This window comes from Rhipicephalus microplus, unplaced genomic scaffold (assembly GCF_043290135.1).
Source record: "Rhipicephalus microplus isolate Deutch F79 unplaced genomic scaffold, USDA_Rmic scaffold_296, whole genome shotgun sequence".
Classification (NCBI taxonomy): Eukaryota; Metazoa; Arthropoda; class Arachnida; order Ixodida; family Ixodidae; genus Rhipicephalus; species Rhipicephalus microplus.
In genome coordinates, this window is record NW_027464865.1 from 110,001 (window position 1) to 125,000 (window position 15,000).

Sequence of the window (15,000 nt, forward strand, 5' to 3'; positions counted from 1 at the left end):
TTCGCTACTTGCGAGTGCTTTCGTGGTCCACCCCTCTATAAATACTCGGGAGGCGTCGAAGCCGGTTCTCCAAGCCGGACCCGTAGGTATCGTTGTGTGCTCGCTCTCATTGGCCCGCCTAACCAGAAAATGCCTGCGGTACACCCATTTGGATAAGAGTGCACGCAGATGCGGGCCTCGACGGCTACACATTTCCTCGGGCGGCCGCCTCCCGGCCTCCGTGGAGCGCGGGATGCACGGTCCCATCGACAAGCCTCTCCCGTTTTTACCGTGGCGTCGCGGTTCACCACGGCAGGCGGGTCGGTCTCCTCCGCATAAAAAGGGGGACCCCCGCTTTTTGTTCCACGAAATCGCACAAGCTTTTTTCGCATCCACGGTTTGCCACCGCACACCAAAATGCCGATCCGGCTGCCTACTTTAGCCAACAGGTGGAGCCAGGCGCGCCGTACTTGCGCGGCACTTCCCACGTCCACCGAAGTCGGTGCCAAGGACCACTTTCGGCGCCGGAGCCGCGTACGAGCCTACTCGAGGCGGAAGAACGAAGCCAGCAAGGGCCTGGCCGCAAGTGCGTTCAATTGTCGGGACGTCCAAGTCCCTCGTTCTTCCGTGCTTCCTCTTTCGGCAAGTCGTTGCGGCACCTTCCCAAAGCGCGCAGACCCGCTAATCGCGACGAGCGCGACGTGGCCGTGCCGCCTTTCCCTCGGCAGCAAGCAAAACGCCTGGCAACGTCGACGCTCCCCTAACCGCGATCTCGCACCGTGTTTCGTGTGGCGAATTCAAAAGCCGGCCGGCGCTGCTGCAACCATTACGGTCGGTACGCATACGCCGCGGAGGGCGGGACGGTCATCGGAGCGTGCGGTTCCTCCATCGAGTACTGCGCACCTCGGCCGTCGCATCGCCGTGCCATGACCGGCCGCGCGTCAACGCGAACCGGTGCCAGCGAGATCCCTCGCCTGCAAGAACCGACCGGCAGCCTCCGTCACCCGAGGACGCGGAGGCGCTTGCCGCGGACGGCGGGACGGTATGCACTGGTGCACAGCGGACCCGTCACATCGCCAGTTCCTTGACCGACCGCCGACGCTTGTGCCGTTCCTCTCGTACTTGGCAGTCGCCGCGCGATTGTCGGGTCTCGTTCTTGCACGCTCGAACGGTCGGGAGGGCACTCGGCTGGCGTTTCGGGAACGCGCAGCCTCGCCTTCTACCGACGTAACCACGACTCGCCGTTCGCGCTCCGCCGCTCCTGTTTACAGTACTAGGCGGTCCCGCAGCGGTCGGGTCGCGCATTTCGAGCGCTTCGAGCCACGGTGCAGTGGCGGGTCGAAAGCCGACCTATGAGTGCGTTGCGCCGTTTGTACCCGCGTCCGCCACCTGGCCGACCGTCCAAGGTCGCGGTGTTGGCGTCCGCTGGGCGCAACAATTTGTCACGGGGTGCCGCTCCACATTCAGGCAGCCCCGTGGGGAAAAGCCGACCCCGCGTCCAAACGGGGTCAGCGGCAGAAAGTGTCGGGCGCAGACGCAGCTGAGGCGCTCACCCTTCACAATCCGTTAATGATCCTTCCGCAGGTTCACCTACGGAAACCTTGTTACGACTTTTACTTCCTCTAAATGATCAAGTTTGGTCATCTTTCCAACAGACCGGCGCAACCGAAAGGCCGCGCCGGACATCGGTCCGAAGACCTCACTAAATCATTCAATCGGTAGTAGCGACGGGCGGTGTGTACAAAGGGCAGGGACGTAATCAACGCGAGCTTATGACTCGCGCTTACTGGGAATTCCTCGTTCAAGGGGAACAATTGCAAGCCCCTATCCCAATCACGAAAGAAGTTCCACGGGTTACCCAGTCTTTTCAGACAGGGATAAAGACACGCTGCTTCCTTCAGTGTAGCGCGCGTGCGGCCCCGGACATCTAAGGGCATCACAGACCTGTTATTGCTCTGTTTCGTGCGGCTAGGAGCCGCTTGTCCCTCTAAGAAGGTTGTAAGGTGCTGGGAACCCCGCACCTATTTAATAGGCTAGAGTCTCGTTCGTTATCGGAATTAACCAGACAAATCGCTCCACCAACTAAGAACGGCCATGCACCACCATCCACCGAATCAAGAAAGAGCTCTCAATCTGTCAATCCTCCCAGTGTCCGGGCCGGGTAAGTTTTCCCGTGTTGAGTCAAATTAAGCCGCAGGCTCCACTCCTGGTGGTGCCCTTCCGTCAATTCCTTTAAGTTTCAGCTTTGCAACCATACTTCCCCCGGAACCCAAATACTTTGGTTTCCCGGAAGCTGCCCGCCGAGTCATTTGAGTAACTCAGGCGGATCGCTGGTTGGCATCGTTTATGGTCAGAACTAGGGCGGTATCTGATCGCCTTCGAACCTCTGACTTTCGTTCTTGATCAATGAAAACATTCTTGGCAAATGCTTTCGCAGTAGTTCGTCTTGCGACGGTCCAAGAATTTCACCTCTAGCGCCGCAATACGAATGCCCCCGTCCGTCCCTCTTAATCATTACCTCGTATTCCAAAAACCAACAGAACAGAAACGAGGTCTTGTTCTATTATTCCATGCAAGTTTATTCAGGCGACTCGCCTGCGTTGAGCACTCTAATTTTTTCAAAGTAAAAGCACCGGCCATCTCGAGGCACACAATGAAGTGCACCAAGAAAGAACCGGCATGATGTTCAGTCCGAGCCGTCGCATCGGGTAGATGCACTACTCGTCTGGAACTGAGATCCAACTACGAGCTTTTTAACCGCAGCAGCTTTAGTATACGCTATTGGAGCTGGAATTACCGCGGCTGCTGGCACCAGACTTGCCCTCCAATTGATCCTCGTTAAAGGATTTAGAGTGTACTCATTTCAATTACGGGGCCTCAAAAGAGTCCCGTATTGTTATTTTTCGTCACTACCTCCCCGTGCCGGGAGTGGGTAATTTGCGCGCCTGCTGCCTTCCTTGGATGTGGTAGCCGTTTCTCAGGCTCCCTCTCCGGAATCGAACCCTGATTCTCCGTTACCCGTAACAACCATGGTAAGCAAGTAACCTACCATCGAAAGTTGATAAGGCAGACACTTGAAAGAAACGTCGCCGGCTCGTGGCCATGCGATCAGCACAAAGTTATCCAGAGTCACCACACAATACGGGCCGAAACCCGATCGATCTTGGTCTAATAAAAGCACCCGTTACCCAAAGGGCTCCAGGCTCACTGCATGTATTAGCTCTAGAATTGCCACAGTTATCCAAGTAGGAAGAAACGATCTAAGGAACCATAACTGATTTAATGAGCCATTCGCGGTTTCGCCTTATTTCGGCATGTACTTAGACATGCATGGCTTAATCTTTGAGACAAGCATATGATTACTGGCAGGATCAACCAGGTAATCGTTCGACTGCGCGTCCGTCCTCGCCTTCGGCGGGCCGGACGCAGTCTGTGTGCGGCGGAGGCCACCTTCAGGCGCCCCAACACGCTTATTTTGCACTCCGAGATGACGGCGTTCGAGCTCGCTACGGCACAACCTTCCCGAAAGACGAGTGGGAGCCGTGCGGCAAGAAGCACGTTCATGCTCGCTCTTTTTCGTTGCATCGACTCGGTCGCGCCGTGCGGGTTGCCCAAGCCCGCTGCACTGTCGGTGGACCGGCCGGAACTAGCAACGGAGCCGAGACTGCAAAGCCGCCAGACGACGGGTCACGCCCGCGTCTTCGGCGCTTTCGCATCTGAATCGCCCGAGGACGACACGGAACACACCTCGATATCGTGGTAAAACGGCACCGTCCGACAACCAGCCCCTAACGCATCAAGCGGATGAGGCTGCAGACGACTGCCGTGGATTCCCCTGGAGCAGACCCGAGGACACGCTTGACGAGGCCGAAGCCCGCCGCATATCAGACACCCGGTCGCTTTCGCGTACGCCGCTCACGAGAACCCCCACATAATAGCAGCGATAAGTACCCAGACCTCCTTGGGCACTAATACGAGCGTACTCGAGAAAATTTCACCGCGGGTGTGCCCCGAAACGTGTGGCACGTTGAGCGTGCCACAAGTCTACGTCGCTCTCAAACCCGCCGAGGTCGTAGAATTTGCGACCCTACTCACGAAATTCCCACCGAGGATACGGCCGCAAACGTACCGCACCTTGGGTAGGCCACGAGTTTGTGCAACACTACGCTGACGGCACAGCACCGAGGTCGTGCGCGCACGCACGGGAAAATTCCGCCGCGGTTTCTGCCGAAAACGTGAGGCACCACGACTCTCCGCAAGTTCGCGTCGACTGCGAAAGACCGAAGTCGTGAACGACGTGTCCGCTACTCGCCGCCGACACGCTGGACACCAAACGTACAACGACTCGACGGCGTCGTAGAGGCCCACGACGCGGTTTTCCTTAACGACGTCTCGGCGTGGCACCGACAGGTTAGAACGGCCGACCAACGTTCCCTGTCCGCCGTTCGGCTCAGTCGAAGGGCTCGGCGACTTCGGCAACGCTGCGAAGCCGCACGGTGACGCACGCCATGTCCCCATTTTTTTTTTTTTTCTTTCTGCGTCTGCCGGGGTGCCCCTATAATAGCAGCGATAAGCACCCAGACCGCCGTGGGTCGCTCGCCCCGGCTGACGTGGTTTTTCGTACTCCTGCGGCGGTCGCCGTCAAGCACGTCCAAATACGCTACTTTCGTGGGCGCATTCACGCTCTTTCGCTTCGCCGGAGTGCCAGCACTCACTCTGCCAAAAACGGCGAACATCCGAGCGGCGGTTCCCACTTTTGCGTCGGCGTCGCAAACCCCGCCCCGGCAGACGAGGTTTGCCGTACTCGTGCGACGGTGGCCGGCGGGCACGTCGAAAGACGCCGATATCGTGCGCGAATTGGCGCACCTTGGCTTCACTGGAGTGCCGCCACTGACTCCTCCAAAAACGGCGAAGATCCGAGCGGCGCTTCCCACTTTCGCATCGGCGTCCCGAACTCCGCCCCGGCTGACGCGGTTTACCGTACTCGTGCGACGGTCGCCGGCGAGCACGTGGAAAGACGCCGATATCGTGCCCGAATCGGCTCCGTTCGGCTTCGCCGGAGTGCCAGCACTGGCTCGGCGAAAGACGACGAACATCCGAGCGACGGTTCTCACTATTGCGTACGCGTCGCAAACCCCGCCCCGGCAGACGCACTTTGCCGTACTCGTGCGACGGTCGCCGGCGAGCACGTAGAAAGACGCCGATATCGTGCCGGAATCGGCCCCGTTTGGCTTCGCCGGAGTGCCAGCACTCACTCGGCCACAAACGGCGAACATCCGAGCGGCGGTTCCCACTTAGCCGTCGGCGTCCCGAACTCCGCCCCGGCAGACGCGGTTGCCGAGCTCGTGCGACTAGCGACCGCGAAGCCGTCTCGCGACGCCGCTTTCGTGCGCGGCTCCCACTGCGACCTGGGTCACCCGAGGTCGACGAGCAAGAAAGAATGTCGAAAAAAAATTTTTTTTTTTTTTGCGTCTGCCGGGGTGCCCCTATAATAGCAGCGATAAGCACCCAGACCGCCATGGGTCGCTCGCCCCGGCTGACGTGGTTTTTCGTTTTCCTGCGGTGGTCGTCGTCAAGCACGTCCAAACACGCCACTTTCGTGGGCGCATTCGCGCTCTTTCGCTTCGCCGGAGTGCCAGCACTCACTCTGCCAAAAACGGCGAACATCCTAGTGGCGGTTCCCACTTTTGCGTCGGCGTCGCCAACCCCGCCCCGGCATACGCGGTTTGCCGTACTCGTGCGGCGGTGGCCGGCGGGCACGTCGAAAGACACCGATATCGTGCGCGAGTCGATGCTTCTTGGTCTCGCAGGAGGGCCGCCACTCACTCCTGCAAAAACGGCGAAGATCCGAGCGGCGCTTCCCACTTTTTCGTCGGCATCGCAAACCTCGCCCCGGCAGACGCGCTTTGCCGTACTCGTGCGACGGTCGCCGGCGAGCACGTCGAAATACGCCGATATCGTGCCCGAATCGGCCCCGTTTCGCTTCGCCGGAGTGCCAGCACTCACTCGGCCAAAAACGGCGAACATCCGAGCAGCGGTACCCACTTAGCCGTCGGCATCCCGAACTCCGCGCCGGCTGACGCGGTTGCCGAGCTCGTGCGACTAGCGACCGCGAACGCGTCTCGCGACGCCGCTTTCGTGCGCGGCTCCCATTGCGACCTGGGTTACCCGAGCTCGACCAGCAAAAAAGAAGGTCGAAAAAAAATTTTTTTTTTCTGCGTCTGCCGGGGTGCCCCTATAATAGCAGCGATAAGCACCCAGACCGCCGTGGGTCGCTCGCCCCGGCTGACGTGGTTTTTCGTACTCCTGCAGCGGTCGCCGTCAAGCACGTCCAAATACGCCACTTTCGTGGGCGCTTTCGCGCTCTTTCGCGTCGCCGGTGTGCCAGCACTCACTCTGCCAAAAACGGCGAACATCCTAGTGGCGGTTCCCACTTTTGCGTCGGCGTCGCCAACCCCGCCCCGGCATACGCGGTTTGCCGTACTCGTGCGGCGGTGGCCGGCGGGCACGTCGAAAGACACCGATATCGTGCGCGAGTCGATGCTTCTTGGTCTCGCAGGAGGGCCGCCACTCACTCCTGCAAAAACGGCGAAGATCCGAGCGGCGCTTCCCACTTTTTCGTCGGCATCGCAAACCTCGCCCCGGCAGACGCGCTTTGCCGTACTCGTGCGACGGTCGCCGGCGAGCACGTCGAAATACGCCGATATCGTGCCCGAATCGGCCCCGTTTCGCTTCGCCGGAGTGCCAGCACTCACTCGGCCAAAAACGGCGAACATCCGAGCAGCGGTACCCACTTAGCCGTCGGCATCCCGAACTCCGCGCCGGCTGACGCGGTTGCCGAGCTCGTGCGACTAGCGACCGCGAACGCGTCTCGCGACGCCGCTTTCGTGCGCGGCTCCCATTGCGACCTGGGTTACCCGAGCTCGACCAGCAAAAAAGAAGGTCGAAAAAAAATTTTTTTTTTCTGCGTCTGCCGGGGTGCCCCTATAATAGCAGCGATAAGCACCCAGACCGCCGTGGGTCGCTCGCCCCGGCTGACGTGGTTTTTCGTACTCCTGCAGCGGTCGCCGTCAAGCACGTCCAAATACGCCACTTTCGTGGGCGCTTTCGCGCTCTTTCGCGTCGCCGGTGTGCCAGCACTCACTCTGCCAAAAACGGCCAACATCCGAGCGGCGGTTCCCACTTTTGCGTCGGCGTCGTAAACCCCGCCCCGGCAGACGCGGTTTGCCCTACTCGTTCGACGGTCGCCGGCGAGCGCGTCGAAAGACGCCGATATCGTGCGCTAATTGGCGCTCCTTGGCTTCTCCGGAGTGCCGCCACTCACTCCTCCAAAAACGGCGAAGATCCGAGCGGCGTTCTCCACTTTCGCATCGGCGTCCCGAACTCCGCCCGGGCTGACGCGGTTTACCGTACTCGTGCGACGGTCGCCGCCGGGCACGTCGAAAGACGCCGATATCGTGCCGTAATCGGCCCCGTTTGGCTTCGCCCGAGTGCCAGCACTCACTCGGCCAAAAACGGCGAACATCCGAGCAGCGTTTCCCACTTTCGCATCGGCGTCCCGAAGCCCGCCCCGGCAGACGCGGTTTGCCCTACTCGAGCGACGGTCGCCGGCGATCACGTCGAAAGGCGCCGAATTCGTGCACGAATCGATGCTTCTTGGTCTCGCAGGAGGGCCGCCACTCACTCCTGCAAAAACGGCGAAGATCCGAGTTGCGCTTCCCACTTTTTCGTCGGCGTCCCGAACTACGCCCCGGCTGACGCGGTTTACCGTACTCGTGCGACGGTCGCCGGCGGGCACTTCAAAATACGCCGATTTCGTGGGCGCATTCACGCTGTTTCGCTTCCCCGGAGTGCCAACACTCACTCTGCCGAAAGCGGCGATCATCCGAGCGGCGGTTCCCACTTTTGCGTCGGCTTCGCAAACGGCGCCCCGGCAGACGCGCTCGTGCGACGTACTCGTGCGACGGTCGCCGGCGAGCACGTCGAAAGACGCCGATATCGTGCTCGAATCGACCCCGTTTCGCTTCGCCGGAGTGCTGCCAGTCACGGCGCAGAAAACGGCGAACAAGTGTTTTTTTTTTTTTTTCCTAGAATTTGTGTTATAGAAGGCACATTTGATATCGGACGATAATTTTCAACTTTATCACGCGCACCGATTTTCGTGTAGAGGTTTGCAAGTTTATGGGAATTTCTCCACTTGGAATAATGCGATTTAGTAGTACTACGAGAACTTCATGGATGTACTCAAGGGTACGGGGCAAGTCAGTTACGTCAACACCTGCAGATTTTTTACACTTCAAACTGAAAATTGTTGGTTGTGAGTCCTCGTGTGATATTAAAGGCCGATTCGCTAACACATAGAACAAAGAAAGAAAGGAAGAAAAAACGCCCGCGCTCGCTCAAGAAACCTGGGTTCGCAACAAGTGGCAACAACAAGCAACCGAGCGAGTGCGCCAAAACCCGTGGCGGCCGAACAAACGCGAAGTCCCAACCGCGTCAGCCGGGGCGGCACGGGACAGGAAAAATCACTTCAGCCGGGGCGGCGGGGCACCGAATAAACCTCGTCACCTCGTCGCAGGATAAAAGAGGAAACAAAAAGTCTAAACAGCGTCTGCTGGAGCGAATGCGTAATAAAACAACAACAACAACAAAAAAAAAACACCCGCGCTCAAGAAGTCTGCAATCCTCACAAAAGGCGACTGTGACCGAGCAGCGTCAGCCGGGGCCGTGCGGAAACGGAAAAACCGCGACTACCGGGGCGTCGAGGCACCGAAAAATCCACTTCAGCCGCGGCGAAAAAAAAAAACAAAAAGAAAGACGGAGGGGGGGGGGGAACCACGTCTGCCGGGGCGAAGGAAAAAAAAAAACGCGTCTGCCGGGGCGAGCCCGGGTGCGGCACCACCGGGAAAACTGTGGCAAACAGACATGGCGATCGAGTGAGTGGGCCGCCAGCCAGGCTCAGCCAAAAAGTGCAAAGTCCGAACTGCGTCAGCCGGGGCGGCAAAAACCGCGTCAGCCGGGGCGGCGCAAAAAACCGCGTCTGCCGGGGCGGCACGAAACCGCGTCAGCCGGGGCGGGGCGAAAACTGCGTCAGCCGGGGCGAAAAGAAAAAAAAAACGCGTCTGCCGGGGCAAGCCCGGGTGCGGCACCACCGGGAAAACTGTGGCAAACAGACATGGCGATCGAGTGAGTGGGCCGCCAGCCAGGCACAGCCGAAAAGTGCAAAGTCCGAACCGTGTCAGCCGGGGCGACGCAAAAACCGCGTCAGCCGGGGCGGCGCGAAAACCGCGTCAGCCGGGGCGGCACGAAACCGCGTCAGCCGGGGCGGCGCGAAAACTGCGTCAGCCGGGGCGGCGCGAAAACCTCGTCAGCCGGGGCGAGCGAAAAGGGGGGGGGGGGGAACCACGTCTGCCGGGGCGAAAGAAAAAAAAAACGCGTCTGCCGGGGCGAGCCCGGGTGCGGCACCACCGGGAAGACTGTGGCAAACAGACATGGCGATCGAGTGAGTGGGCCGCCAGCCAGGCTCAGCCCAAAAAGTGCCAAGTCCGAACTGCGTCAGCCGGGGCGGCAAAAACCGCGTCAGCCGGGGCGGCGCGAAAACCGCGTCTGCCGGGGCGGCGCGAAAACTGCGTCAGCCGGGGCGAGCCCGGGTGCGGCACCACCGGGAAAACTGTGGCTAACAGACATGGCGATCGAGTGAGTGGGCCACCAGCCAGGCTCAGCCAAAAAGTGCCAAGTCCGAACTGCGTCAGCCGGGGCGGCAAAAACCGCGTCAGCCGGGGCGGCGCAAAAAAACCGCGTCTGCCGGGGCGGCACGAAACCGCGTCAGCCGGGGCGGCGCGAAAACTGCGTCAGCCGGGGCGAAAGAAAAAAAAAAACGCGTCTGCCGGGGCGAGCCCGGGTGCGGCACCACCGGGAAAACTGTGGCAAACAGACATGGCGATCGAGTGAGTGGGCCGCCAGCCAGGCACAGCCGAAAAGTGCTAAGTCCGAACTGCGTCTGCCGGGGCGGCACGAAACCGCGTCAGCCGGGGCGGCGCGAAAACCGCGTCTGCCGGGGCGGCACGAAACCGCGTCAGCCGGGGCGGCGCGAAAACTGCGTCAGCCGGGGCGAGCCCGGGTGCGGCACCACCGGGAAAACTGTGGCAAACAGACATGGCGATCGAGTGAGTGGGCCGCCAGCCAGGCACAGCCGAAAAGTGCTAAGTCCGAACTGCGTCTGCCGGGGCGGCACGAAACCGCGTCAGCCGGGGCGGCGCGAAAACCGCGTCTGCCGGGGCGGCACGAAACCGCGTCAGCCGGGGCGGCGCGAAAACTGCGTCAGCCGGGGCGAGCCCGGGTGCGGCACCACCGGGAAAACTGTGGCAAACAGACATGGCGATCGAGTGAGTGGGCCGCCAGCCAGGCACAGCCGAAAAGTGCCAAGTCCGAACTGCGTCAGCCGGGGCGGCAAAAACCGCGTCAGCCGGGGCGGCGCAAAAAACCGCGTCTGCCGGGGCGGCACGAAACCGCGTCAGCCGGGGCGGCGCGAAAACTGCGTCAGCCGGGGCGGCGCGAAAACCTCGTCAGCCGGGGCGAGCGAAAAGGGGGGGGGGGGAACCACGTCTGCCGGGGCGAAAGAAAAAAAAAACGCGTCTGCCGGGGCGAGCCCGGGTGCGGCACCACCGGGAAGACTGTGGCAAACAGACATGGCGATCGAGTGAGTGGGCCGCCAGCCAGGCACAGCCGAAAAGTGCTAAGTCCGAACTGCGTCTGCCGGGGCGGCACGAAACCGCGTCAGCCGGGGCGGCGCGAAAACCGCGTCTGCCGGGGCGGCACGAAACCGCGTCAGCCGGGGCGGCGCGAAAACTGCGTCAGCCGGGGCGAGCCCGGGTGCGGCACCACCGGGAAAACTGTGGCAAACAGACATGGCGATCGAGTGAGTGGGCCGCCAGCCAGGCACAGCCGAAAAGTGCCAAGTCCGAACCGTGTCAGCCGGGGCGACGCAAAAACCGCGTCAGCCGGGGCGGCGCGAAAACCGCGTCAGCCGGGGCGGCACGAAACCGCGTCAGCCGGGGCGGCGCGAAAACTGCGTCAGCCGGGGCGGCGCGAAAACCTCGTCAGCCGGGGCGAGCGAAAAGGGGGGGGGGGGGAACCACGTCTGCCGGGGCGAAAGAAAAAAAAAACGCGTCTGCCGGGGCGAGCCCGGGTGCGGCACCACCGGGAAGACTGTGGCAAACAGACATGGCGATCGAGTGAGTGGGCCGCCAGCCAGGCTCAGCCCAAAAAGTGCCAAGTCCGAACTGCGTCAGCCGGGGCGGCAAAAACCGCGTCAGCCGGGGCGGCGCGAAAACCGCGTCTGCCGGGGCGGCGCGAAAACTGCGTCAGCCGGGGCGAGCCCGGGTGCGGCACCACCGGGAAAACTGTGGCTAACAGACATGGCGATCGAGTGAGTGGGCCACCAGCCAGGCTCAGCCAAAAAGTGCCAAGTCCGAACTGCGTCAGCCGGGGCGGCAAAAACCGCGTCAGCCGGGGCGGCGCAAAAAAACCGCGTCTGCCGGGGCGGCACGAAACCGCGTCAGCCGGGGCGGCGCGAAAACTGCGTCAGCCGGGGCGAAAGAAAAAAAAAACGCGTCTGCCGGGGCGAGCCCGGGTGCGGCACCACCGGGAAAACTGTGGCAAACAGACATGGCGATCGAGTGAGTGGGCCGCCAGCCAGGCACAGCCGAAAAGTGCTAAGTCCGAACTGCGTCTGCCGGGGCGGCACGAAACCGCGTCAGCCGGGGCGGCGCGAAAACCGCGTCTGCCGGGGCGGCACGAAACCGCGTCAGCCGGGGCGGCGCGAAAACTGCGTCAGCCGGGGCGAGCCCGGGTGCGGCACCACCGGGAAAACTGTGGCAAACAGACATGGCGATCGAGTGAGTGGGCCGCCAGCCAGGCACAGCCGAAAAGTGCTAAGTCCGAACTGCGTCTGCCGGGGCGGCACGAAACCGCGTCAGCCGGGGCGGCGCGAAAACCGCGTCTGCCGGGGCGGCACGAAACCGCGTCAGCCGGGGCGGCGCGAAAACTGCGTCAGCCGGGGCGAGCCCGGGTGCGGCACCACCGGGAAAACTGTGGCAAACAGACATGGCGATCGAGTGAGTGGGCCGCCAGCCAGGCACAGCCGAAAAGTGCCAAGTCCGAACTGCGTCAGCCGGGGCGGCAAAAACCGCGTCAGCCGGGGCGGCGCAAAAAACCGCGTCTGCCGGGGCGGCACGAAACCGCGTCAGCCGGGGCGGCGCGAAAACTGCGTCAGCCGGGGCGAAAGAAAAAAAAAAAAACGCGTCTGCCGGGGCGAGCCCGGGTGCGGCACCACCGGGAAAACTGTGGCAAACAGACATGGCGATCGAGTGAGTGGGCCGCCAGCCAGGCACAGCCGAAAAGTGCTAAGTCCGAACTGCGTCTGCCGGGGCGGCACGAAACCGCGTCAGCCGGGGCGGCGCGAAAACCGCGTCTGCCGGGGCGGCACGAAACCGCGTCAGCCGGGGCGGCGCGAAAACTGCGTCAGCCGGGGCGAGCCCGGGTGCGGCACCACCGGGAAAACTGTGGCAAACAGACATGGCGATCGAGTGAGTGGGCCGCCAGCCAGGCACAGCCGAAAAGTGCTAAGTCCGAACTGCGTCTGCCGGGGCGGCACGAAACCGCGTCAGCCGGGGCGGCGCGAAAACCGCGTCTGCCGGGGCGGCACGAAACCGCGTCAGCCGGGGCGGCGCGAAAACTGCGTCAGCCGGGGCGAGCCCGGGTGCGGCACCACCGGGAAAACTGTGGCAAACAGACATGGCGATCGAGTGAGTGGGCCGCCAGCCAGGCACAGCCGAAAAGTGCAAAGTCCGAACCGTGTCAGCCGGGGCGACGCAAAAACCGCGTCAGCCGGGGCGGCGCGAAAACCGCGTCAGCCGGGGCGGCACGAAACCGCGTCAGCCGGGGCGGCGCGAAAACTGCGTCAGCCGGGGCGGCGCGAAAACCTCGTCAGCCGGGGCGAGCGAAAAGGGGGGGGGGGGGGAACCACGTCTGCCGGGGCGAAAGAAAAAAAAAACGCGTCTGCCGGGGCGAGCCCGGGTGCGGCACCACCGGGAAGACTGTGGCAAACAGACATGGCGATCGAGTGAGTGGGCCGCCAGCCAGGCTCAGCCCAAAAAGTGCCAAGTCCGAACTGCGTCAGCCGGGGCGGCAAAAACCGCGTCAGCCGGGGCGGCGCGAAAACCGCGTCTGCCGGGGCGGCGCGAAAACTGCGTCAGCCGGGGCGAGCCCGGGTGCGGCACCACCGGGAAAACTGTGGCTAACAGACATGGCGATCGAGTGAGTGGGCCACCAGCCAGGCTCAGCCAAAAAGTGCCAAGTCCGAACTGCGTCAGCCGGGGCGGCAAAAACCGCGTCAGCCGGGGCGGCGCAAAAAAACCGCGTCTGCCGGGGCGGCACGAAACCGCGTCAGCCGGGGCGGCGCGAAAACTGCGTCAGCCGGGGCGAAAGAAAAAAAAAAAACGCGTCTGCCGGGGCGAGCCCGGGTGCGGCACCACCGGGAAAACTGTGGCAAACAGACATGGCGATCGAGTGAGTGGGCCGCCAGCCAGGCACAGCCGAAAAGTGCTAAGTCCGAACTGCGTCTGCCGGGGCGGCACGAAACCGCGTCAGCCGGGGCGGCGCGAAAACCGCGTCTGCCGGGGCGGCACGAAACCGCGTCAGCCGGGGCGGCGCGAAAACTGCGTCAGCCGGGGCGAGCCCGGGTGCGGCACCACCGGGAAAACTGTGGCAAACAGACATGGCGATCGAGTGAGTGGGCCGCCAGCCAGGCACAGCCGAAAAGTGCTAAGTCCGAACTGCGTCTGCCGGGGCGGCACGAAACCGCGTCAGCCGGGGCGGCGCGAAAACCGCGTCTGCCGGGGCGGCACGAAACCGCGTCAGCCGGGGCGGCGCGAAAACTGCGTCAGCCGGGGCGAGCCCGGGTGCGGCACCACCGGGAAAACTGTGGCAAACAGACATGGCGATCGAGTGAGTGGGCCGCCAGCCAGGCACAGCCGAAAAGTGCTAAGTCCGAACTGCGTCAGCCGGGGCGGCAAAAACCGCGTCAGCCGGGGCGGCGCAAAAAACCGCGTCTGCCGGGGCGGCACGAAACTGCGTCAGCCGGGGCGGCGCGAAAACTGCGTCAGCCGGGGCGAAAGAAAAAAAAAAAACGCGTCTGCCGGGGCGAGCCCGGGTGCGGCACCACCGGGAAAACTGTGGCAAACAGACATGGCGATCGAGTGAGTGGGCCGCCAGCCAGGCACAGCCGAAAAGTGCCAAGTCCGAACTGCGTCTGCCGGGGCGGCACGAAACCGCGTCAGCCGGGGCGGCGCGAAAACCGCGTCTGCCGGGGCGGCACGAAACCGCGTCAGCCGGGGCGGCGCGAAAACTGCGTCAGCCGGGGCGAGCCCGGGTGCGGCACCACCGGGAAAACTGTGGCAAACAGACATGGCGATCGAGTGAGTGGGCCGCCAGCCAGGCACAGCCGAAAAGTGCTAAGTCCGAACTGCGTCTGCCGGGGCGGCACGAAACCGCGTCAGCCGGGGCGGCGCGAAAACCGCGTCTGCCGGGGCGGCACGAAACCGCGTCAGCCGGGGCGGCGCGAAAACTGCGTCAGCCGGGGCGAGCCCGGGTGCGGCACCACCGGGAAAACTGTGGCAAACAGACATGGCGATCGAGTGAGTGGGCCGCCAGCCAGGCACAGCCGAAAAGTGCTAAGTCCGAACTGCGTCAGCCGGGGCGGCAAAAACCGCGTCAGCCGGGGCGGCGCAAAAACCGCGTCTGCCGGGGCGAAATAAAAAAAAAAACAAAGAAAAAAGCCCGCGCTTAATCAAAAGAAAACAAAGAAAAAAGCTTGCGCTTAATCAAAAGAAAACAAACAAAAAAAGTTCGCGCTTAAGCCTGGCGGTGGAACCACCGGGGCAAACAGACCTGGCGATCGAGTGAGTGGGCCGCCAGCCGGGGTGAGCCAAAAAGTGCAAAGTCCGAACCGCGTCAGCCGGG

The 15,000-nt window shown here is 62.6% G+C and overlaps 1 non-coding gene across 1 annotated transcript; it reads right to left on the bottom strand.

The window, feature by feature from the left end:
* Positions 1-1,546: 1,546 nt before the first annotated feature.
* On the bottom strand, positions 1,547-3,361 carry LOC142793235 (small subunit ribosomal RNA). The gene has a single exon (XR_012891540.1). It is a non-coding gene; the product is annotated as a small subunit ribosomal RNA (ribosomal RNA).
* Positions 3,362-15,000: the final 11,639 nt, after the last annotated feature.